The 27,200-nt window shown below is 38.6% G+C and overlaps 1 protein-coding gene and 1 pseudogene across 1 annotated transcript in view; both read left to right on the forward strand.

Annotated features, from left to right (window-relative positions):
* Positions 1 to 1,031: 1,031 nt before the first annotated feature.
* On the forward strand, positions 1,032 to 27,199 carry LOC131962424 (integrin beta-1-A-like; annotated as a pseudogene).
* The window catches only part of LOC131961865 (enhancer of polycomb homolog 1-like), a 33,200-nt gene continuing 27,926 nt past the window's right edge, over positions 21,927 to 27,200 (forward strand). The window contains exons 1-2 of the mRNA XM_059326779.1: positions 21,927 to 22,227; positions 23,001 to 23,121. The gene's annotated coding sequence lies outside the window, so the exon portion shown is untranslated. The remainder of the gene's footprint in view (positions 22,228 to 23,000; positions 23,122 to 27,200) is intronic.

A 27,200-nucleotide genomic window follows, 5' to 3' on the forward strand; every position in this document is an offset into this window, starting at 1 on the left:
GTTTAGAGTGGGCAGTGAAAGCTGCTTGATCTCCAAGAAATTCACCGCAAATTTACTTCCAGTCTTTTAATTCGGTGCAGATAATCCTTCTATTATTTTAGTCTGATGCTATGTGATCACTGGGCAGTTTATTTCCTCACAGCCCTTGGAACTGACTCCTCTGTGGGATAAAACTTAAATCCCACTAGATAGATGCAAATAAACCTGCTATTAGATGTGGATCAGCTCTCATATTAATTGACTCACCAGCGGGACAGTGGATCTGACCGCGGAGGTTTAAAGGCTCTGCTCCTGCAAGAAAGGGAAACCCTCAAGTTTCTGCATAGGTGTGGTGGATTTTGAGATGGTGGGAAAAAAAACAACTCATCCTCAAAACTAATTCAGCTTGTGTGCAGTTGGGTCAATATCCTTCCATATAGGCTTTAGTCTCATGCAGTGGTCAGCAAGGCTGAACAATTGAGAAAGCAGAGCGTAGCAAAGATTGCAGCGGATATCGTTTGCTCTTTAACTCCAGCCCTGTGCTACACGAGGACAAGTATGACAGAAAAGTGTCTTTTTTTCTTTTCTTCAGCTTCTCTCAGCAGAAAACCAAGGACTTATTTGCTTTATCTTTGGCCTTACTTGAAGAGATCATTTGCTGCTCAAGACCCTGAAACATAAGCTGGCAGATCCACTTGTGGCTGCTATAAAAATAAAAAAAGAGGATAACTGAGGGAGTGAGTCTGCCTGCTCATGTCCTGCATGGGACATAGTGAGGACCCATCTGGTCCCTCCCCCACAGGGAAGACACCCCATCTCCCCTGCTTGTTTGTCTACACACAGTTGAACTGTTCAAGGTAAGTGCCCCTTTTTCTATTGTGTAAACCAAACACCCATTAGATCAAATATTAGGGTCTTTTGTGCGCTGCTCGGTGTAGAGATTATTTTCCTTAAACAGCAATTACAACTGCACTCTACCTTAATGATTTGAGAGGAAAGAATGGTTCACATTTTCAGTCAGTAAATTGCTTTGCTTTTTCTTTTTTTTCCAGATGAGCCTGCTATTTGCCGCTGTCCTGTTATTGTGCTGCAGATACAGCGCCACAGGAACACAAGGTGGGTCAATACTTTTCTCATTGAGGATGCAATAAAAGTAAACTGTCTCATTATTCTTCCTACTCAGAAATTCTCATTTAGATTGTAGCCTGGATCCCGCCAGTTGTTTGCCACTTAAAATTTGCACTTGTCATCTCCTCGTCTCCTCGGGGCTGAGCGGCTCTGTTTTAAATGCGCTGTAGAGTCAGACGCGATGGGACAGCAGGTGGACGAGTATTCACTTCTGTGAGGCGTTTCAGCCCGGCGCCACGTCGATAAAATGGAACAAGTTGGATTCAAATAATGCATTGAAGGATTAGTTTGACTTTTAAGTAAATGTTCTTATTTTCTTTCTTGTCCACACACAAGATCATTCTTATTTTTGTCTGTTAAATCTGAAGCTACAGCTGGTTAGCTTAGCTTACAGCTAGCCTGGCTCTGTCCAAAGCATAGACTGTGGATAAAAAGTGGAAGGAGCCACAATGATCATCATTCAGTGGTTTGTGTGCCACTTTTAAGCCTCAAATTTGGCATTTCAGGCATTGCCATCTTGGTTTCTTGCCTGTTTGGAGCAGGCGGCAACCTCTGGGTCCGAGCAGTGAATCAAACCAGGAAGTGCCTTAAGCTGCATTCGACTGAAAATTCCAACAGGGGGCGCTGACAGTGGCTGCAGAAGCATTTGGGTCCATTCATTTCAATACAAAATGAGAAAACTTCTCCCGTGATTTATTTCAGAATTTTTTTTAGGACAACACTATGGTCTCAATTGCTAGTAAAAAATCTTCAAAATTTAATGTTAATAGTGAATAATGGCCCCATTTAGAAGAAAATAGAAGATAAAGAATCGTTGATTGACAGGTCAATAACAAGGCGAGCCATCACCAGAAGAGAATCAAAACAATGCGTATCCACAGCAACGTGTCAATAAACTGTCATTAAGTGAAAACACAGTGTGAAAGGGTCAAAGTTATGAAACCAAATCGGTAAACGTCCTCTTTTCTATCTATATAACATTATATATAACTTTGTTGACACGTTGCCATGGATACGTATTGCTCTGCTTCTCTCCTGATGACAGCTCGCCTTGTCAGTGACCTGTCAATCAAAGCTAGAAATGGCCCAAATCATACGATTCTTTATCTTCTATTTTATTCTAAATGGGGCCACTATTCAAACTATTGACATCAAATTGTCTTGAAGATAATTTTTAACTAGCAATTGAGAACATAGTGTTGTCCTGAAAAAAATTTCTGAGGTAATAAATCAAGTGAGAAGTTTTCAAATTTTGCACTGAAATGAATGGGCAGATTTTTTTTCGCAGCCAAATTCAGCACCCCCTCCTCGAATTTTCGGTGGATTGCAGGCTTAAGGCACTTCCTGGTTGGCCTCCATGCTCAGACACGGAGATTGCCGCCTGTTAAAACTACCTCTACTTCTGTATGACAAAAGATTATTTTTCCAGGCTAATTAGTTAATGTTTACTGAGTTTACAAATCAACTGAGTGGTAGGGTAATTTTCTCATAGGCTTTTTTACAATTAGACTTTTTTGCAGTGGAGTCGCCCCCTGCTGGCCAGCTGAAATCTGTCATCAACTGATATAATAAACAATTCTTTCTAAACAAATGATGTTGTTTCCTTCAGAACTACATTGCTAATAAAATGATGTGTGAAAGTTAAAGTGAATTAGGGACGTTTCCATCAACTAGTGTAGACACAATAAACAAAGCTGAAGGAATTTACTTTGGTCAGAAGATGGCAGTATAATGTAATGTATTGCTGTAGGCTAATCTGTCAGGAAACAGTAGAAGAAGAAGTGATTGAGCAAGATAGAAAAAAACAACAAACAATATGTTGCTAATCAGACAACTTTGGCCACCCACGAGAGAAAATTGAGTTAAATGTTCAGAACTTATTCAGAAAAAAATGTTTCCATCTCCAGTTTAGTGCATTAACTATTTTTTCGAAAAATACAAAAAAAAAAACGCTCATTTTCTAAAGTTTTATCAAACTTTGGTGTTTCCATCAAGCTTTTCTCATGCAAATCTTCAAAATGCTCATAGAATGATGGAAACACGACTAATGACATAAATTTAATTTCTGTCTATAGAAAGCTGCACTACTGATAATGGCCACCAGGTGACCACAACAAATGAAACATGCCAGACCCAACACAATGTCCAGAACACATATCTTAGTTGTTTAATCAGTACATAAAAAGTGTGTTAAAAAATGACAACTTCTGCATTTATGGGATGTTACTTGCCAGATTAATTCTTGCCAAAGAGCAATAACTTCCTGCAGTCTTTAGTGGTTGCCTGGCAACCTTGGGGTGAAGACAAGACTCTGGGAAGTCACTGCTCCCGGGCCAAGAAATAGTCTGGCACATTATGAATCTGGCAAGATGCTGAGCTCACACCTACATACTTATCAAAATATTATTAGCAGCTTCCATGAGATCCTGATGATTTAAAATCACTTTATGGCCTAGAAAATGGACTGGAAGCATCTCTTGTGGTCGTATTTCATTAAAATGTGCGTCTACTGAGTGTCAGTTGGTATAGATGTGTTTAGATGTTCAGGGTGGACGGTTAGCCTCCAGACTGCCAGCAGTAGAAATCAGATCACAGGCTACCTTCAAATGGAATATTAAAGGTTATATTTTTTAGTTTTAGTTTTGTTAGGATGGCAACCTGAACTGAGTAACATGCCTCATCTGTACCTCTTTTTCAGAAACTTCAGATTCTTACTTTTCATGACATCAATTTTTTTGCCTAAATCATCTCCTCATGACGCCGGCCACTTATGGTAAAATCACCTACATCCTCAGTTGATAAGATCATGTGATTTTACCCCTTTAAGATAAAGGCCTATGTCAAATGTGTGACTTAAGCGGATTTATTATGCCTAAGTCAAAATAAAATGTGACTTAGGCAATTTTTTGAACATGCCTTAGTTTTTTATTTATTGTTAAATTTAGGGGCATCAAATTATGGAATACCTTTTTCCCATCTGACAAAGAACTCCATCTCTACAAAATGTTTCAAAAGATGTCTGATAGCCCATTAGAATATGATGGAAAAGTAAATTTCCAGTAGTTCAAGTCAAATAGCCCCAACCAAGTATTGAGTGCAGATGGACATACTTTTCAGAGGCCAACATTTCCATATTAAACACACTTTTTAAAATGTAAAAGTAATGGATCTATATAATGTGTTATTTCCACTTTTTGAATTGAATTACTGACATAAATAAACTTTCTATGGTATTCTAATTTATTGAGATGCACCTGTTTAGTTAAGGAGCGAAAAATAAGAGTGAAATAAAAGCCGATCTAAACAAAAGTAACTTCCCTTTGCCCCCGAAGTTAAGCCTCACATTACTAAACACAACCTGCACAAACATTATATGGTACATTAATGCGGTGGAAGAGTCTAAAACTTTCTGCTTGTTTCTTGTTGCACCTGCAGACCATTCAGATCACGATTGCCAAAGTCAGCGGGTCAGGAGCTGTGGAGAGTGTCTGCCAGCAGGGCCACACTGTGCTTGGTGTGCTGAGGAAGTGAGTGGCCTCAGAATCACACTCTGTCTTCCACCTTCGAAGGGATCGCTGTTAACACAACCCTTTGTACCGTTTGGGCCGCAAGCTTGTCAATGCACAATGCAGTTTCTTTGTCAGGATGATTTATCAGGAAATGCTACGAATTCTTTGGGCATAAATTATTACTTTAAGTCCCAATCAGTCATTTATTTGACCATATAAATGATATTAACCCTCTGGGGTCTATGATCGTGCCGTCCTGATCAGATCATGTGATGTTTAACAAAAAAACTAGGTCACATGGAGCGCTGCTATCAACTTCACTCCAAAGTACAGACTTGAAACTTTCTCTCAGTTTTTGTTTGACATTCCTAGGTCATGCAAAACCAAAGATATGATCATTTTAATTTGATAGAAATATTTGATCGTTGGTGTAATTGAGCACATAGTTTGTTTTGAAGAGTTGCAGCAAACAAGGAAAAAAAAACTATAAATAAACATGTTTTTATGGGCCTTTTTTTATATAGTTTTATTATATTTAAATGTTTACCTTTTGTTATGTTATGTTACCTATTGTTTCTTATGTTCATATTTGTATCCTTTGTTTACATTTTCAACTTCCAAAACAGTTCATTGAGCATATTTGTGGTTTTTATTGTCGTAAATAGTATAAGTATTATTATATGTTGATAAAGTAGTATAAAGTGAGAAAATAATTGTCAGATCATAAAGGCGAAGAAAAAATGGATGGCCAAATATGGGTATAGTAAACATTTTTATGTGGTACATGAAGGGCAAAATAAAAAATAAATGGCCAAAATAGGCTCAGACCCCAGACAGTTAAGATTGTAGAGTTTGACAAACAGAAAAAAAAAGTTGTTTTTTATGCTAAAATGCTCTTTCACTGGCTTTTTCTAGTAGGATAAATAATGAGGAATATTTGAGAAGTATCCTGTAAAAAGGCACATCCCCATAATTACTGGTACAGTCAGTGTTGATGTCAATCTAATTATAATATGTAGAAACCACATGCCCCTGCTGTGCTAGTAACATATGTTAGAAATTATTTCCATAAATATTGCCACATCTTCCGTTGCTATGTACATGTCGACCATGCATATTAGCTTGATGTATTTTTTCCCATAAAAGCAAGTGTTGAAACACGCCATATAAGTGTTAAATGTATATGCTGTTTTTAATTATGTTTATTTGCATAATTTGAACGATGCAGCTGTGCTGTGAGCAAAAAAAGACACACACACAAGCTGTTTTCATTATCACATTCGCATCACTCTATACTATCTACATTACTTTATGCAAATGACTGTTTTGCACTGGAGCTCAATATATGTCGTGTCATTTAGTCTTTTTATGCTATATTTGTGTACTAGATGACAGTAAAGTTGGCCTTTTTTTTACTACATGTAAGTAGACATCTTGCTCATAGAGGTCTGGTGAAATGGAAGCTACAAATAAGTCAGAAACAAAAGTCCAAACTCACAGGCCGTGCTGTCTCAGGAATTCCAAAGTCTTGATATTGCAATTGTGATGAGCTTTGCTCCAGACCTCTGTGAAGTGGAGGACACTGTTCATCCAGGAGAAAAAAACATTGCATTGAGTTTTTGGCAGTGGCACAGGAGGCAAAGGTCCTGTTTGAAGCGCGACACTACTGGTATAGATCGAAAGGTACACCGTTGGCATAAACAAGCTGTTATTTGTTTTGAGATTTTTCCAGATAGATTTTAATTTTGGTGTTTATATTACTTTTATCTTCCCACATGATGGTCTAAATCAGGTGTGTCCAAACCTTTTTTTCCTGAGGGCCACATACAGAAAAATATACAAAGGACTGGGCCACTCACGACTTCATAACTGGCTATTGTGGCATTTTCTTGAGCTTTGTTAATACGGGGAAAAAACCTGTTGCTGTGTTAGCAGGCTAGCTGTCATTTGCTTCACCTTCTCTTCCCGCTCGGTGCGAGGGGAGGAGGTGAAGGTCTAATGTTGCGATTCATAATGTCGTTCATTGTACTCTTTCATCACTGCAATCGTTTCATTGCAAATCACACAAACAAACACCCTTACCCTTGGTTTCTATGAAAAAATATTCTTTTCTCTACCAAGTCTGAAATTTTCTGCACTCTTTTTTTAACTGGGGGGGATAAAGCTGTCAGCAAATTATTTCAACTCAATTAGTTATTTTTCCACTCCATGCCTTAACCAAAAAGGTTTATTTAAACATTTTTAAATAAACTGTTGTGTAAACAACAACCAACATATTAACATAAATAAATGGAAGTTTGTACATGAAATTCCCAGTGCAGCCAAACAAATGCACTGACTTGAAGCTGACTCAATGAAGAACCCCAAAACATGTCTCCTCCTTTCATTACCCTGAACATACTGCTGGGGAATTTCTTGTCTGTCCAGTCTGTCAAGCCTTTAGAAGCAGTGTTTCCCACAAGACTTTCTGAGACTATGATGGGGGGACCCAGGGGGATCCGGAGGCATGCTCCCCTGGAGAACATTTTTGCCCTAAAAGCCTAAATTTGGTGCCTCTCGCACATTCTAATGCCACTAGTCCATCTTCATCATTGCATATTTTAGGGAATTATTGTAAAGGATAATAAGGGTTCTTCTATTTTTTATTTAGGCATCTTATTTTGACAGTCTTCTTGTAAATTATGTGGTGGACTCTGCTAACACATCCATGTGCTCTTATTTTGAAAGCTGGACTCACTAATCAGCATTTTAGGCCAAAACAGGGAGAGCAATGAAGAAAACCCCTCTAGTGGGGCCTTTAAAAAGACATTAAAACTGTTTTCACGTTTTGTTTTGAGCCATTAGGACTGGAACGGTGGAGGTCGGGATAGTGGAGGTTTTTTTTCCAGCAGCAACAGCAATGGTGTGATAGTCTTGTTTTCTTTCTCTTCACATACTGTAGGAATGCGTCAGCTGTTGGAAAATGCAAACTTGCTGTGCATCTCGTTGAAGAGCCGCCTTAGTCGATGTCTTGTGATATGTGTGTGTGTGTGTGTGTGTGTGTGTGTGAGTTAATGCTGAATATCTCAAAAAAAAAAAAGAGAGGATACCATGAAAGTCACATTGAGTTCGGCTTCATAGAAGCAATGGACAATGGCGGGGTCGCCAAAGTTTACGATGGTAAAAATGTGGGTCCCTCAAGAAAAAGTTTGGGGACCACTGTACTAGAGTGATATACATTTTTTTATTTTACGCCCCATTTCTGATGCTATTTGACAGTGTTTTATTGAAATTTCTACAAACATTTTTTTACAGTGAACCTGATGGATGTGTCCTTCTCACTGAAGGACGACCTGCTGGGAAGTTGTGAGCTGAAGACATGAGCAACACTTCAGAACGCTTCTGTCTGAATTTGCATTCCCTTCATACCTGAAATGTAGGCCAAGAACCTTTTTTTTTTTTTTTTTTACTTTTTAAACCATCATACTCCCTTATATGGAATACCCTTGTGCAACATTCACACAGTCACACACCTGGGAGCTGCCCGGTACAATCATAATCTGACTACCGGCCACCGAGCAGCAGCGCTAGTAGCGACTGGGGATTAAGTGCTTTGCTCAAGGACAACTGGTAGCTTTTGAGAGAATGGAGAGCATTAGTTATTCACTTTCCACCCTTCAGTCCCAAAATCGCTTCTCAAAACTTTTCCTCCCCTCCATTCATTCCCACTCCAAAAGACTCCAGGGCATCTGTGGATAAGACGGTGTATATCAGGAGCTCCTGTAAGAGGGCTGAGCCCCGGCCCTCCACCTTTTATTTCACCTACAAGCACGTCCTGAGTCTCACAGCCAACAGAAGCCTCTTTGAGCTGGTAGGGGGGCACTAGATCTCCGGTAACCTGGATTTACCGGAGGGGGGGCTGGATGCCCCGATGCCGGCCACTGTGTGTGTGTGTGTGTGTGTGGTAATGTGTGTGAGGCCGCCCAGCGGGGAGCAGCACTGCAATACAGAGATTGTTGTTTTGGTTTGGGTGGGCGACATGTGGAGGAAGTGGAAAGACTGCAGACAATAGAAGAAGAGCGGTATTTCAGAATACTAAGCTTCCTTTCGGAAACTCTCTAAAGTCTGGATTGAAAAGTCATTATGAGTTTCCACATATGAAAATTTTACTTCAATCATTTCATAATGACAGGTTTCAGATTTCAGCGTATTACTCATCCGCAGTCATTTGATTACATGCAAAAGCAGAAAGGTAATTCTTCTCCCATAGCCTGTCAGAAACACTTATATCAGTCACGGTGCTTCATTTGCTGCCAAGTGGCTGCTCATTGACTGTTTGATGTTCTTCACTTGCAGGAGCAGATCGGCGGGACGAATGCGTATCGACTGCTGGTGTTTTCTTCTGAGGCTGGTTTCCACTGTGCTGGAGACGGCAAACAGGGCGACGTCGTACTTCCAATTGATGGGAAAATAGTCACAGAGGAAATTTACAGGTTTGATATTAAGCTTTGACTGCTTTGTCCTCTGCCAGCTTCCCCACCAAAATATTTCAAATTAAGAGAGGACTGGGGAATAACAACATTAAAACTTTTTTTTTTTTTTTTTTTTTAAGTACTTCTTCACTGTGTTGCATGCAACTTGTTTGTTGTTTTTTGGAGGAAAATGGCAAAAAAAAAAAAAAAAAAGGGAGAGTCAAACCTCCCCATTAAAAATGTGCTATAAGAGGTACGTTTGATTATTTTAACCCTCCTTTTATGTTCATTTCTCACAGGAACAGCAATAATGTCTGTGGGTCAACTTGACAGACATTTGTCAGAAGCTAAAAGATCCTAATAAACATTGTTTATATTTCATGAATAAGTCCATTACAAACCATTTTAATCAATATTTAGTGCAATAGTGTTCTTTACCTCTCACAGATCATGGTTCAATGAGGATCATTCACTTGTTTTTAATAAAAAATGCAGGTTAAAACTTTTTTAAATGTACGTATGGTATACAATACAATTGTTTTACATGAAATTAATTTTTTTTAAATGTATTTGACACGTGAAAAAACACGTTTAACTATTTTTTAAAATTATTTTTAAACTTTGAAATGGGTCAGTTTGCCCTGCAACATAACAAGAGGGTTAATGAAGGAAAACGCAAACTCAACTTTTAGCTGTGTAACTGTCTTGGCAAATTGTTACACTTTTATTGATTGTAATAGTTGTAACATGTAGACTAATAGTGATTTGACATGGATCCAGCAAACAATAGAATAATTTAATCAGTAAAATGTAAAAATACATGTAAGCAGCTCAGGATTTTGATGTGGTAGATGTTTTTTATAGCAAAAACAAGTGCCATTATATTTTTGTCTCAGGACTAATTTTAGTGTGTATGATGTTATAATAGGGTCTCAGATTTGCTATGAAGAAAATAATTATTTTTCTTTTCTTTTCTTTAGCAATATACACTGATACTTTAACACCTGAGTCATGACTGCATTCAAGATGTGATTAAAAAAACTTAATTCTGCTTGCTATTTCTTATTTTGAATACAAACCATGTAAAAACAAAAAAATACCCTTGAAATTAAGAAAGTGTAGCTTCTGAAAGACACTTTTGGTACAACAATAAGTAAAGAGGAAAACTATCAATGAAAAGAGTTTTCTTGAGTTTGATAAGGTTACTATTTTTTATGTTTCCTGCACTTGCACAAAATCTGTTTTGATTGGGTTTTTTTATCTCTTTTTTCCACTTTTTTTTTTTCTTTTGTGCATCTTCATTGGAGCACAAAAAGAAACGGCAGCTGACCTTCAGTGACTCAGAGAAGAAGTGCCGAGTGTGGAGAGAGCAGGTGAGACAAAAAGAAAAAAAACTTCAGATTAAAAATGTAAAACAAAAATTCTGCAAGTGGTAATTCACCTGAGGTGATCTCATTAATATTGTATGAGTATTTCCCTCACTGTTTAATTTGCAAGTGTGATTATTATTATTTTTTATATTTGGTAAGTGTAGTTTCATAAATACTCACAGGCACATTTTTAATCATATTTTGCTTGTAAAGAATTATGCAAATTTATCCTGCAGTCATTCATTTTTTGTAGATTTATTAAATTAATTAATTAATTAAAGCAAAAGTTATCTTGAATTTTAAGAACAATACACATGTTGTATGAATATATGAAATGCCATGGAAAGGTCTGGTTTCTTGTAGTTAATTAGTGAAACATTGTTTTAATATCGCAAAATCAATTCAAATTAAATCTGATGCATTCTCTTAGATAATGAGTGAAACAGTATTGATTCAATTTGCTGTCATTGTCAGGCATCAGTGTCGATTCAATACTTTAGCCTGACAATATTTCACTGTTGATTCAATTACATTTTGCTATCTGGCACCAAACAGACAAAAACAAAGTTGGCTGAAAGGAACTTCTATAGCAGCTAAAGATCAACATACTGGAGAGCAAACATGAACTAAAAGGAGAGTGAGTATATAGAATATATAGAATGGACTCCCAGTCGTTCGGTGGATAGAAACAAGATTTATTGGGATAATAATGTTGCTTGGAGCTGTTGTCTTTCTATACGTTGTTCTTTTTTTACAGTCTTCCCCTCTGAGGGAAAAGGCTTGATGCAGCTTTTGATATCTCATGCTTATATTCACAAACAAAGACCAAAGCTCAGCAGAACAAGCCACCACATAACAACAGTGTGAGTGTGTGTGTGTGTGTGTGTGTGTGTGTGTGTGCATGTGTGTGTCTGTATAGCACCCATTGGTTAGCTGTGGTCCCTGCTAGCCTACGATGTTTATCCTATGGAGCAGATATTGCAGCGTGTGCTAAATTGATTCCCGTCAGCAATCCTAGCAGCGAAATAGAGGTCCAGGCTTCTGCAGACAGAAGTCAAAGACGGTGATTTAAAGGTCAGAATCAACAGCACAGTTCCCCGGGTAGAGAAGATGCTGACAGGCACACCCTGATGAGAAACAGCTGGAGTGTTTGTGGAGTAATCCAAACCCGAGCTTTCATCTCTTAATCTCACTGTGTTTCTGTATAGATGGCGAGGTGGGGGTGTGTGCACGTGGGCCTATTTACGTGCTGTGCCAGTATGTCTTTGTCCCCCATGTGTTAAACATCCATACCGCGCTCTCATTGGGTTCATGAGACCCTTATGTGTCTTGACCTCATTGCAGTCTGGGCAGTTGACAGGTGGAGTGAATATAGATACATTATTAATCTATTTCTGTCTGAATAAATGGCCACCCAAGGCTGAAAATGGATGTGCGAGATGCGGGTGCCGCTCCTCTGTGAATGGTACTTATTTATCTATTTGGAGGAAATGGAACGTCTGTCAGGGAGAGTGAATGAAATGAGCGATAGACAGAGTTGTTAGAGGGAGGGAAAGGGGGAGGACGGGGATAGAGGGAAGAGGGAGAGCATGCTTAACTACTGATTACACATATATATTCTTGCCTGAGTGTTATGCATTACATTTTGCATCTGCCCTGACTCTCTGTCAGGACAATCCTTTGGTAGTCTGACTCACCCAGTGCAGTCGACTGTTTAGACTGGTTTAAGCCAGCCAGCCAACCTGCCATTGGTCACATTTTTCATGTAACATTCTCCTCCTTTTTCCGCTATCTCTGCTATCTATAGAGTGTTGCAGGGATTACGTATTTTTGTACCCGGCGGCAGCATTCCCCTGGTTCCCTCGACACAAAGCCATTGCACAATGTCCACTGGATTTTGGATTATTGCAGAAAATAAGCTCTGAAAAAAACAAAACAAAAGTGAAAGTACTAATTCCACACTGCAAAATTACTTTAATCCAATTAAATGTCCTGCATCAAAATGCACTTAAAGTATCAAAAGTAAAAGTACTCGTTATGCAGAATGGAACCACTCAGATTGTTATAAATATTGCCCGAGCACTAACAGTGCGAGGACCCTATTGAAATTGGTCCGTCTATTATTATTATTATTATTATTATTCTGATGGCGAACATGGACCTATCGAAACATGGATTAATACACCAATACACAAGACTTGTGTCTACTGTTTAAAGTTTAAATGGAGTCTCTAGGTCATTATGCCGGAGAAGTAGATGTTTGAAAATCTCAAATTATTGTTCATTTTCCCCCTTTTATGTCGCAAAAAATTCGTATTTCATAGAGAAAAGTAATAGTACACCGATCCCGATCAAACCACACATTTTGATATATAATTTGACTACTAGTGGGACGAAATTATGTCCGGAAGAGGAAGAAGAAAAAATCCATATAACAATAGTGCTCGGTGCGATTGCCCTGTGGCCCTAATTAACTACATCACAGTCTCTTGTCTTCAATGTTAAAACAACTAAGCTAACCATGACGGTAATGTCCGCAATAACCTCTGTTTTTTTCTGAAAATAAGCAAGTAGTTCAGTTTCACAACATTAACCATATGTGTAAAACTGGAAATATTGTGAGTTCAGAATATAATATTAGAACTGTACAGTCATATTTCGAGGGATATCATATGAAGCGTTTCATATGGAGGATATGTTGCATGAAAAGACCAAACCAAACAATGCATTAGTACTGTGGTGGAAATTTACTACCTCTCTGAGTGAGAAAAGTGAAGTCGAAGTTCCTTTTAGTTTTCTTTATTATCAAACATCAGAATACACTGCCTACAGCGGAGGAGAACTTTGTCAATTTCAAGGCTGCTGAAAAAAAAGGTGGCCCGAGTCCAATGGAGCCCTCAGTTCTCTCTGGCTTTTCTGTCTGTGTGTAAGATCATTTAATTCAAATGTTCCAGCCCATACGCAACGCAGCGGGAACGAACATGCTGCTAAGTCTACTTTTTAACCTTAAAAGGGATACAACCTATACTTATTTATATTCAAATTCCAACACCTCTACTGTCTGACAACCCCCAGATCTTTACAGTTCATTATTCTGGTTTGAACCAGTTATTACAGTTCTGTTCTGAACAAAAGGTCAGACTGTGGCTTCTTTAGTAAAGCAGAACTCTAAAAGTAACATAGAATATAGCACTTGTAGCATACAATATACTACAGTACTTTAATCAAAATAATACAAGAGCACATTAGTAGTAGGAGGAGAAGTTTTCAGCAAACAGGAGTAAATTCTGTCTTTGTCGGGGGCTGTTTGCAGCTGTGCATTTGGTGATGTTGTGAGCATTTACAGCAGCAGGAGAGTGTATGCAGGATTGACTCCAAAATAAACTAAAGCACCAGAGCGCATTGTAATGAAGAGAAATATCACCCGGTGCAACAGTGTGGCTCATTGATGTGTTTTTAATAGTTTTTGGACAGGGCTAGAGGCCTGTGGCATCCTAGAATACTTGTTCGGATCAATTGATGATGTTGTTTTTGTTTTTTTATAGGTTTTGTCAACTTTTAGAACATCGTAGAATATCAACTGACATCCACATGCATCATGTAGACGTCAATCAAAAGTGGTTAATGCATATTTTCTTTCTAATCCTACCACTTTCCGACAGATTACCTCCTTCAGAGGTGGAGATTTCCAACCGTCACCAATTCAAGCATCCATGCTTTGACACTACATTCAGTTCGTCTTTGCCACCATGACTGAAGGCTTGCTAGAAAGAGTAGCATACAAATCAGCTGGCCCACTGTCAATAAGCACATACTCATTCATCTGTGTTAAAGATATTGTTGCTTGGCTGCAGGGCCTCAGAAGCATCTTCCCAAAACGGGAACGCTTTCTAACAACTCCCACAACATCCTGCAGATAATAGTCCAAGCGTATGATTTAAGTGAAGCACAAACTGCCTCCCTACAAAGGTCATTAGCCTCATGTGTATAGCATGCTGACACCTCCTCAAGTGTGAGAGGTTAACTGCTCTATTGACTGCGGGCACTGACCTCTGAGGCTGCTATGGAGAACAGCAAGCGTCCACTGGGATATCACATCTCCTATACATCACACCAGATGGACCGCCAGCCGAGACACAGCGAGCAGGGGGAGAGAGCGCTCCAACACCTCCTTAGGTGACGAGGTGTGTAGTCATGTGGCTCTGTGTGTGGTAAGTGCTGCTGTTAGCATGCGGCCATTCACAGCCGAAGCAACGGTAATGCTAATTATGATTACCTCATTAGTGGAGCATTATAATTGTGCTCAAGAAATTCTGCCCTCCCCCGTAGGTGAGCTTTTATGTAAGCATTACAGCACCTCTGTGCGTGACTGCTTCACAAAGAATGTCCTGTGTTACTATTAAGCCCCAAGGCTATAGTGAAGAGGTTGAGGTCCTGCTGAGCCCCGTATACGAGAGCTCATGTCGTAAGGACGTGATCCTTCACAGTCCTTCACGTAGCCATGGCAACGGCACTCTGGAGTGTGGCACATGCAGGTCGGTGAAGTAGCTTGATGGCATCAATTTCACTAACAAGCTTAATTTCATGTTGTTTAGGAAAGGAACATTGTGCAACTGCAAAATAAATGGCTATACGTTACATGTTAGACTACAAATTAACTACACCACAGTCTCCGCAGCTTTCAATGTCAAACCACTAAGCCAACCATGACATGTCTGCAACAACCTCTGTCGTCTCATTTGTTAGTAAGTGACATTTTTTTGTGAACTTTTTAACCAACCTGCCATTTATCACATATTCCACGTAACATTCTCCTTCCCCTTCTGCTATCTTTGTTATCTAGAGTGTTGCAGGGATGAAGTGTTTTTCTACCTGGAAGATTCACCTGGTTCCCTCGATACAAAGCCATTGGGATTCATCCATTAGATTTTGGGCTATTGCAGAAAATAAACTTTGTTACAGTTTATAATACTTACACTTTTTGTTCAGCAAGATAATCTTCACAAATGAACACCACTTTTATGATTTTTGATAAATGCAATAACTGCAAGTAAAAAGATTAATAAATGGCTATACATGTTAGACTATAAATGAACTACACCATAGTCTCATGCCTTCAATGTCAGCAACAACCTCTGTTGTCTCATTTGTTAGCAAGAGCCATTTTCCCCCTGAACTTAACAAAGTGTTGTTTTTTTCCTAAACTTAACCAAGTAGTTTAGTTTTACACCATTAACCATGTGTTTAAAATTGTAAACATAGTGACAGTGCATGAACGTAATATTACAACAGAACTGCCATGTTTCATGAGATATCATGTGAACCGCTGTATGAGGATATGCTGCATAAAATGACCAGAACAAACAGTGTGTTAGTACTATTATTTTTTTTAGAAATAATTTCCAAAAGGAGTAAATTGTGACTTTGTCTGGGGCTTTTTGCAGCTGTGCATTTGGTGCTGTTTTAAGCATTTACAGCAGCAGGATAGTGTATGCAGATTGACTCCAAAATAAACTAAAATGCATTTTAATGAAGTGAAATATGACTCAGTGCAACAGTGTGTCTCACTGATGTGTTTTTAATAGTATTAAAGTATATATAGTATTATTATAGTGCTAACAAGCTTAATTTCTTATAGTTTAGGAAGGAATCGAGCAACATATATTTGTTTTTGTGCTACAGGCATAAAGAAAGCAGATTGGGATCATTGTGCCAATGCGATAAAGCAGAACCGGGCGAGGCGGCCGACTCATACTTTTGCTGTCGTGGTAATGCATTGGAAGTGTGCAGCGGGCATGGAGAGTGTGTTTGAGGGAAGTGTGTTTGTCATAAGAGCAGCAAAAAGCCCAACCATGCTTACTACCGGTAGTTCTGTGAATGCAGTGATTTCAGCTGTGACCGAGGACTGCAGAGAGGAGCTATGTGTCACACATGGACAACCGCTGTTAGAATATCTGTCACATATTTCAGGAGGTGATTATATCTATATCATTTTTTAAATAAAACTCCTTCATCATGCTTTACTATCCCACAGCACTGCAGGTGTGTCTGCAGGGTATAGATCAGGGGTAGGCAACCTGAGGCTCATGTGGCTCTTCAGGCCATTTGCAGTAGCTCCCTGAGGCTGTGACAACAAAATGATACGAAATGAAAAGATTATTTCTTTTCATTTTAATGTTCATTTATCATTGGTGTAGGCCCACAGCAATTTGTATTCTTCAGTTGTAAAAATGTGTCGCTTATATTGACATTAAAAAAATGTTTTCAACTAAAATGTCAACTACATGTTGACTAAAATGTGCAGCATTAAACGCTAAATTTTGCCGACTTCGTCTAGTTCTGAGTTGCTGCATTCTGACAAAATCATATCAAGAAATGCTCATTATGACCTATTAGTAATGTTGGTAGGCTCGTTTCGATTTAGTAGGCTGTTTTATCTTCATTGTATAGCTGAAAATAACGTCTGTGGCTCCATTCTGACATTTTTTCTCTTTTTTTGAACAACAATGGCTCTTTTGTTAGTAAAGGTTGCAGACCCCTCGTAAAGATGAATGCAGGGAAGTAGCAGAAGTAATCAAGTTGCCATTACTGCCGTGACATCTTTATACAATGAGCACTGAATGAATGCAAGCTGTGTGGAGAAACAGACTCAATGTGACTCAAATCGTTTGGTCCAAGTCTAAAGCATGTTCCAAGTCATTTTGCCTTGGTGAAATCAAGTCAAATCCCAAGTCAAGTATTTGACAGATAATGAGCAATTAATACAGGCTACTAGCACTGCTTAGCTAGCTTACATTAGCTAGCACTAGGCCCTGGTTATACCCACTCAGTACATTACAAATATAATGTTAGTTGCTCTAACTATAGGGCGCCACAGGAATAAGTTCTTAAACATGGAAGTAATTAGCATTTTAGCTCCCTGGGGTCTTTCCTCTCAAACCGTCTCAAACTCAATGAGGATTCTGAATGGGTTTTTGGTTAGATGCCCGAAATAAGGTCTGTGGTTAACACAAGCTTAAGAGATGTTTGTGTTTTGTTGTACGACATAAAGTACATTGGTAAATACCCCCACTTGTGAATTTTGGAGTTTTTATGTGTCCTTAAAAAGGCTGTTGCTAACAAGTGGCTACATGAGACTACAGTGGTTATTGGGGATATTAAACGTCAACAACTCTCTCTCTAGTCCGCCCTTTTCAGTGCTCTTGCAAACTCTGGTAAATTGTAGATTTGGTTAATAAACAATTTATTAGGCTACGGATTCGCTAGCTTGTCAAAAGCGCTGGTTAGCTTGTCGGAGAGCGTCTTAAAGCTAACGGTAGTGACATTTAAGTCATGCAACTGTGGTGTAGTTCGCTATAGCATAACATTAGCTTTTTACTTTCGTCGGCTGCATTAACGCCTCAAACAGAATAAAAGTGGTGTTCATTTGTGGAGATCATAGTACTGAATAAAACATGTGAGAAACAGAAAAGTGTGTTTGCCACAGAGCTTATTTTCATTCATCACAAACAGCACATGTTCAATGTTGTTGGGCGTTTCGGCAAGCCATTTTAACTTGTGACTCTCAGCCGAATGTGTCTGTGGGCAGCTGTTGAAAACCATAGTTGAAAACACCAAAAGAATATCATATATTATATATATATATAATACGTGATCGTAAAAACCTTCAGTTTTACTGAGATCAAAGTATAAATGTTACTCATCTCTGTTTATCAGCTACTCTATCCAAGTTACTACAACTACCACACACATCCAGCTGAATGATTCATTAGTTCAACATTGGCAGTCTTATCTTTAGTAGGAGTGATTTTTTTTTTAATCATGGAAAAACAACTGTCATTTGGCATTCAATAACGTCTACATTTTATGCCAGTGTTTGTCATCAATTAACTGAGAAAACTTGTCTTCAATCTAACAACCCATGCTGCTGTCACAGTCAGCAGGCAGCAGCAGCCATGTGTTGCCACCACAGGCCCTCGGATTCGACGATAGGTCACCCAGCATTTAGTGGTCGAGCACGTAGTGCCCTCTCAGCTTGGAGTCGTGTCTGTTTTAGAAGGAAGAGATCTGTGCAGGCAGAGGGTGCTGCCACTGAGGCACTTGAATTTGCCATGACAACTTCTTCCAAGGCCCATCTTGAGAGCTTTGCCCTTCGTGCCCCAGAATCTGCACATGGCACAGGTAACATAACCCTTCTGGTCCTTGCAAATGAAGTGGAAATTGTATGGGAGTTGGGATGAAGACAAAAACTCATAAAAGAACTCTATCTCTCTCTACCCTGCTTACCACTGTTTCAGTTCTGATTACTCTGATGCTTCTTTTCCACAGACAGTGCATCTTGTGCAAGGTCTTCTTAATGGGCTTCAATCTAAAGCAGCGCGAGACAAGGTGTCCCCACCTGAACCTCACTCTGATGGGTCATGGCAGTGTCTTAGCAACAGTGCCCCCGTCTCCAGGCCTTCACAGCTGTAAGGAAGTGAACACAGAGGGCTGCAGAGTACACGTCCTGCTGAGGACTGGACAAAAAGAATACTCTGTCCATGCTTATGTACCTCTTAAATGCAGTGGGTACCAGATTCTGTATTTTATTGCTATTTCTCTATTTCCTTTTGCAATTCTCTATTTTATTATATAGTTTTACTGCACCGATACATTGAATAAGTTGTAGAAAAGCAGCTCTGGGGGGCTCTTTTTCCTTAATGTTAAAAATGTATCTTCTATGTAATAGTAAATCACAGAGTGGGGCTTCAACAGAGAAACTTATCTTATAGATTAAACCCTTTAAATGTACCTTTTTTTGCTTATGGTGCCCTTCTGCACCCACAGAAATTGTGAAATTGAATAAAAGCAGTTCGGAGACTACAGTAACTGTTATTTGGTCTTTTTGGCTGTCATCAGTTTTCTGACCAATTGCTTTGGGAGTCATTAGTGTATCATGTGCAGTTCAGAATGGTCTGGGTATTTTCATCAACTTTTTTCCAACTTTTCTCGTATTCTAGTATTCTGATTTTCACACAAATGTTGATCTGTTAGATCTGCAGCTTTCCCCGTCTCTCAAGAATGCCCATCAGGTCCGAACGTGATCCTGATCACTGCAGTGCTATCAGCCTCTGTTGTGGTGCTGGGTGTGGCTTTGTTGCTGCTATGGAAACTACTCACCAGCATCCATGACCGGAGGGAGTTTGTCTGCTTCCAGAGAGAGCTGGAGCAGAGAAGCTGGAACAGGGTGAGCCCTGCCCAAACAAACCCTTCTGTCAGTGCCTGTCAGTCAGAGGCTGTACAATAAATGTGGGAATTTGTCTTGGTGACATTGCTGCAGGGACATTTTGACAACTAACACGGTAGAACAAGAGCATAGTGGTAAATGTTGTACAGAGGGAACAAGAAAATACAATAAAAGCTCCGGAAAGGCTTGAGACATATTTTAAAAATGGCCGCATAGACAGATATTCTTTAAAAAGCAATCATGCAGCACAGTGCATTTATGTCATCACCACTCTATTATGGCAAAATCACATTAGAAAATAACACTTTCAGAGGAAATTTGACAATAAAATATCTATATTGATTCCACTCAGAGGGACAGTCAGAGTGCCATCACGACAACTGTCAACACGAAACATAAAAAAACGGTAATAGCAGCCATGGAAACAGATCTACTTTTCAATCAGGATCCCTGTTGTGAAGCACAATGAAACAACATCCTTCATCTGAACTGTTGTCAGCAGTAGGTCCAACTTGTTTGGCAGAGGGGGGGAAACGGATGTTGATATCTGACTTACTCTTCTTTGATCTCAGTATGCAACCCCAGAGTGCCAGTCTCTGACCCTTCCCTTCCCTGCATGCACTGCACGCACACAAAATCAAACAGCATCCCCAGCACACACTGCTTCTTCCTCATCTGTGGGATGCATGCAAAGTTAATGTCTTTAACATTATTATATAATATATTCTTTAAATTAAATCCACAAAAGCTAATTACATATAGTGTAATATTTTGTAAAGCATACGCGAGGAATATGCTGACTGGTTGGCTCAGCTGTGTAACTTGGGGCTCAGAAGGCAAAGAGATAGTGAGGTGAGCATTCTGCATTATGCACTGTAATCCCAGTGGAGACACGGATCCTTACATGGGTCTCCACTGCCCTCTAGATGAGAGGAGAAGACATTGACATGCTGCTGGAAACGATGAAAAGCAGCTTCACATTCATTTACAGTTCACCATAGTCAAAGAAGATGCTATTTTGGATGCGAACGTGCAGCCCAGACTTTTGGCGCTTTTGTATTCCAACAGACACCTGAGAATTCATCAAACAGACCACTGCAGGCATGATGTGATGCAGTGTACTGTACAACTTTAAAAGAGCAGCCAGAGTACGTGCCAGCCACTTTGCCAGTGCACTGGGCTGAATCGTGTAAGCGCGGAGAAACAATGGGATGTTCAAATCTAAATGGATATTAGGGTTTTTCCACTGCCTACAGATGGCTGCTGATGACCTTGCTGGGAGAGTTGAGCAAAGCGATATTAATCATAGCGATGCCTCCTCCACTCTCAGAGTCACTGGGCAGGCGTGCATGCAGCTTTAACAGCCAGTGGGAGGTGGTGGTGGTGGTGGAGCATCAGAGAAAATGACTCCATATGCTTCCACTATGCAGCATTCTCTTTCATCTGTGTCTGATCATAAAAAATGTGGGGTGCAAATATCACAGCTTCAGAGGAGGCAGCCCTGCCCTGCGACAGGACTCATGTGAAGGGGCAGAGATATGGGGCGGTGGGAGGGAGGTGACCAGCCCCGGAGACAGTTACATAACAAATACTGCAACCATGTTGGAAAAACACTGTCGCTGTTGTGTCTCATCACTTGTTGGACTGTGTCAGGCTTAAATAAATTAGCAAGATTTTGTCAGGAGCTGCCTTTTTGGTATTTGTGCATTCAAATATAGGCTAAATTTACATGTGTAGCCTTTGCTCTTTACTTGAATGCACCATTTGAACAAAGAAATCTAATTAAAAATGCAATATTATTATTATTGTTTTAATATATTATTAATATATTATTATTTTCTAATATTTTTTTTACTATTGGAAATTAGCATTCATAAGCATCAGTACAAGACATAAGTTATTCCACAGCTGTTTTCCACATTTTTGTTTTTTTAAACGGTACATTAGAACGAAGAACCACAAAAAAGACAAAAAAAAGAGAAATAAATACAATACAATAAAATACATAGTATTATGAAAATATCAAGGGAGGCAAAAGAGCAGAGAATCAGAAACATTAACAATTATACTAACAATAGCAATACATAAATAAACACAGGATGAAGAGTGTGCTCATTAAAAAAAACCCTTAATAAATTATTATTATTATTATTATTATTATTATTATTATTATTGTTATTATTGGTGGGTGGGCGGGGGTACCAGTGAGCTCATCCTCCCCGAGCTCTCCACAGGTGATTGGTGGCATTCACCCTCCAATCACAATTCGCCTGCAAAGTGGCTCGGTGGTCAGTTTGGATCTTTTTTTTTGTCGAAGTAACCTTAACAAACTATCCAAGTTTGCCGTCAGCGGCTGGATAACAGTTTTATCTGCCGTAGCTTTTCTTTCCGGCGACCTCTCACAGTGAGTTGACCGCACTTTGACAGATAAAACATTTAAACCCGTTTCCCTCTGAGGCGTCCTGAAGGGAGCTAACCAGCGTTAGCATTCGGGCTAGCATGACAACCAGAAGAAGAACTGCCATCATTATCATCATCCTCCCCTGTGGCTTTGCTAGCAGCAGGTAAGTTGCAACTCCGGCTCTAGCTAGTTTTCCCCGTGTTGTCTTTGCGGGAATCGAAAGTGACGCATTTTAATTGCGGGCAAGTTAGTTGTGAGTGCAATTCAAACTGTTGGCAGTCTGACCGCAAACTGTTAGCTGGCTGGTAAATGGCGCAGGGTCAGGGTAACTGGGCTAAGCTAGCGTTAGCATGCTAGCCTCGGTGTCGCTGCTCCTTGTGCAAACACAGCTGTGTCTGATCTTTGGGCTCCAAGCGAAATTACAACCCCGTTAAAAGCTGCTTAGTGATCGGCTTCGTGGCGGTGCATGGTTGTCGTCCACATTTATTTGCCAAGACGTTTTCTGACTCTTGTTTTTCTGTCGTGTCCTGCTCTATTTACCCCCTCTACTCTTCCATATATGGGTTTGCACTAATGTGCACTCTTTGATGTTGTAGCAACAAAACTTGTTCTACATTATTCAACACAATGGCAAGGAAATCGCCCCCAGGAATGAATCCATAGCGTCATTTGAATTTAAAAAAGAGCAAATGTGAACTTGAAAATGCTAGTGTGGGCGTGTGTAAATTTTGCTCCATATTTTCTCCCCAGTGATTCCACATATTACTGTTTATGCTTACAGTGAATGCCCAGTAGAGATTAAAATAAAGAATGTGACAATAATTGTGCATCTCTGTGGCTAATAAATCATGTTAACTATGTATTTTATGCAGATACGTCTCTGTAAATGATGTATTTTATATTAGTCTGTCTTTCTTGCTACTCTCTGTTTCCCAGGTCTCCATTATGGTCTGCAGCTGTGGGCCTATTGCTCCCAAATGGATGATGATTATCATATCAGCCTCCTACATCTGTATCATTCCCTCATGGACACAGGAATTCAAACCCACCCCTACAGGTTATTTGCATTTCTTATCGTTCTCGTTCAGTTTAGATATGACTTTTAAACGTATAATATTTAAATATATTTCACTATTGCATAGCAAAAGAGATCAGATAACCATGGTTAGGGCTATGTTTACCGACCATAAAAATGCCTGCACATTTGCATATTATTAGCAACAATTCATCTAATGTGGAATTTTTGTGTTGATGAATGATGAAATATCTGAGTTAATGTCTGTCTAGACATGTGGTTGCGCTCTCTTGCATCATGTGTACAAAACATTATGTTTTTGTAGACGAGCGTAGTGTGCAAGCAGTTAAAAGAAGATTGAGTCTGTGGTAAAGCCTATAAAATGCAGATATTATACTTTTAAACGTCTATAATGAGGCTCTTTTTCTGCAAGGAGGAAGTTTGTCTGGAGTGAGGTTTTAGAGTTTCTATATTGATTCTTACAGAATAAACTTAATAAGTAGCCCTATTAATTAGGCTTTACACTTACATCCGAAGTAAGGAGCTTTGAACTGTTATATTGAAGGAACAGTTATTGCAGTTATGTGTGTATACCTCTGTGCTCATCCAAATTATACTTAAGTGTATGTTATGGATGAGCATAATATGCTGAGTATTATGCAAGCCGGTCTTTAGGGATACATTTAAATCAAACACAAACTTACCAAACCTTGTGCTAAGATGTTGAGCATCTGCTGGGCTAAATGTTTAAACGGACAAGGTATAATATTGTTAATTTAGCATGTGGCCTGATCATTTGTGGAGCTTTATGACTCCTGTGAGTAGTGTAAGATAACAGAGATTTTTTGATTAATAAGCATCCAGAGAGTGCCATATTTTCAAAAGTTGTCAGCTAAGAAAGGAAAGACATGTCTCATCTCAGAGGTGATCAAATGTGAATAACATTAAAGTGCATCAGTAATGTGCAGCGGTACATGTCAACACACACAGTTTGGCCATCTTTGAAGCTTTTAGGCTACAGCAGCAGACGATCGTACTGGTTTCAACTTTGACAGTTACGAACACGAAGCTGAAGCTACACTGGGATGAATCAACACTTGTTGACGGTGGCAAATTAAACAATGTTACCAGTCTGAGTGTGTCTTGATTTCTGTTGCTTGACGAGGTGTGAATCAATGGATCTAGCCTGCCTTGTTGTGGCCATAACATCATATAGGAACTATAAGAAACAATTGTGACACCATGATATGTTTAATTGCAAGACACATTGTCAAAAATTAGTTTGTCATTCATTTAATGTTTTGTTTAGTGCTGTTGATTAACTTAAACAACTTCAGTATTTTTAGTCTAACTAGCTTTTTGGTGAAAATTCAACATTATAATGTATTGTCTTTCAATGGAATCCTATTGTGATGAAATCATATATAATGAGATATTGTGATCCACAATTTCATCGATCACATTGGTAATAACAAGCACGTGCTACCACACGTCTTAAAATGTAAATAAAACATAATTTCATTCATCATTTTTGACATACAGTCAATTGAAAACCATACAAAGACAGTCTTTTTCATGTTTAAACAGATCAAATTTTGTTTTTTGTTAATATACACTCTGAATTTGATGCATTTTGTTTTTAACTATGCTTTACACAACTTTTTTGAAACAGCATTGTAGCATAACAGTTCAATATATTTTTTATATGTATTTTATTTTACTTGAAACTGTAACCTTAATTTTGCACTAATGTTCTTAATTAAATAGGAAATTAGTATTTTATTTGTCAAGTGTTCACTCAGGCTTTATCATGTGGTTATCTCATATTGATGTTTTTTAATTAATGGAAAACATGACATGATAATGCATATTGTTAGAATCATGACGTGGCCTATATTGGGATAGAATATTTTGGACATATCGCCGTATTTTATGTGTTATGTGTTAAGTGTTTTATATTTTTATTTTGCAAAGGAGTACCGCTACTGCTCTTCCGTACTGTTGAGAATCCCCCAAATGTTGCCAAAACATAACACTTTACATTTGTCCTCCTAAACCAACATAATTTCACTGGTTGACCATTTTATTATGACGTGTTTCTGTTATTATGGCCAACCTCTACAGGTGCATGTATAGTGAGTGAGCACAATCTTATTATTCCATTTTATTTTTACACATAATTACTAAGATGACATATGACTTTATTTATCCAGCAATGGGGAAATTTAGTTTTAACAGCAACTCAAGTTACAGACACATAGACATAGAAGACATAATAAAGAATATTTAAAAAAAAGACATATACATACATTACTGCTATTTGGCATTTATATTAATATATCTTTCTGAAAGTACTTTGCATTTTACAGATATCTCACATTGTAGAAAATATATTTTAGCATGTTAAATAAGTTGTTGCATGTAGTAGTATGAATATCAATGAATAAATATAACCAGAGATATAGACAATAATAATTGATTGCAACATTGATGGTACATTTGTTGAGCTGAGAATGTTTACCCACTTTCATAGCTTGGAGCCTGTTAACATGTCTGGTGCATTTACAGAATAGTTAAGCAGATACAGGTGCATCACAAAAAATTTGAATATCATAGAAAAGTTTATTTATGTCAGTAATTCAATTCAAAAAGTGGAAATAACACATTTATATAGATCCATTACACACAGAATGAAACATTTCATGTCTTAATTTATCTAATGTCTTCTAATTATAATGATTATGGCTTACATTTAACGAAGACCCAAAATTCAGTATCTCAAAATAATTTGAATTTTACAAAATGCAATTTTTGAAAAGTATGTTTAATATGGAAATGATGGCCTCTGAAAAGTATGTCCATCTATATGAACTCAATACTTGGTTGGGGCTGTTTGACTTGAACTACTGGAAATGGATTTTTCCATAATATTCTAATGTATTGAGATGCATCTGTATATTTGTTATGAGTGGAGAACATGTTAGTGTTTGTACCACTGGGTGGCGCTACGTGCAAAACAATTGAATTAACATGCAGAACATGTCCTATTTTTGGTTGCACATTAATTTGACACACGACAGAAGTTTTGTATGTTTGAATGGTTTGGAGAGAAAAACCCCTGTGGTTAATGTGTTTTTACCGAGAAATATAATGTATTTTATATCTGTGGTGCAGATGGGTGTGCCTTTTTTATTTCTTTTGTTGCTTCATGAAGAGTAAATATCGTCACCCTGTTAAAATATATGGCTAACTCATTTTTTCAAGTTTTGCAGGAAACACAAAAAACTTCACGAAAAGTGTAACATATTACATTTATGTTCATTTCACTCAAAAAGGATGTAATAAAGGATGGTTATTGGCATAGTAATAACACTGTGTAAATTATGTAACTTAAGAGAAATAAATGACTTAGGCAATTTTTTGAACATGCCTTTGTGACTTAAGCAAGATATGGTTAACACTTTTTTGAAGGTGTCTACATAAGAGTCACACAAGCCTGTCAGAAACATGACATGACAAGTATCATGAGCATTAATGTTACTTCAAAGTGTCAATAATGTTCATGCCACATCCTATGTCATGTATATTAAACGCTCATGTCACTCTTATGTAGACACCTTAAAGTGTTACCAATATTAGTGTCAGCAATAAAACACCGACAATTTACCACATCCATAGGCATCAGATAAGAACCCAGCAAAGAAGAGCTAGAGGGAGATTGTTTAGTTATCAGTTTATTTTATCAAAGAAGTGATGATCTTAAAGGGGTAAAATCACATTATCTGACCAACTGAGGATGTAGGTGATTTTACCATAGGTGGCCGGCATCATGAGGAGATGATTTAGGCAAAAACAAAACAATTTTATTTATTTATTTATTTATTTTTTACAAAAAATGACTTGGGCTATTATTTTTACAGTGTGACGATATGTTTTCGTACGTCAGCATCAGCCTGGCGTATTACAGGATGAGAACATCCCGAGCCTGGGAAGTTCACATCCCTTCATCAGCATCCAGCATCTCGCCCCCACCGTCGGTACACCCCTCCCTCCCTCGTACCCCAAGGGTCTCGCGAGCGCGCACGCGTGCGAAACTGCGTGGGAATGGCTGTTTGTGTGAT

This window comes from Centropristis striata, chromosome 23 (assembly GCF_030273125.1).
Source record: "Centropristis striata isolate RG_2023a ecotype Rhode Island chromosome 23, C.striata_1.0, whole genome shotgun sequence".
NCBI lineage: Eukaryota > Metazoa > Chordata > Actinopteri > Perciformes > Serranidae > Centropristis > Centropristis striata.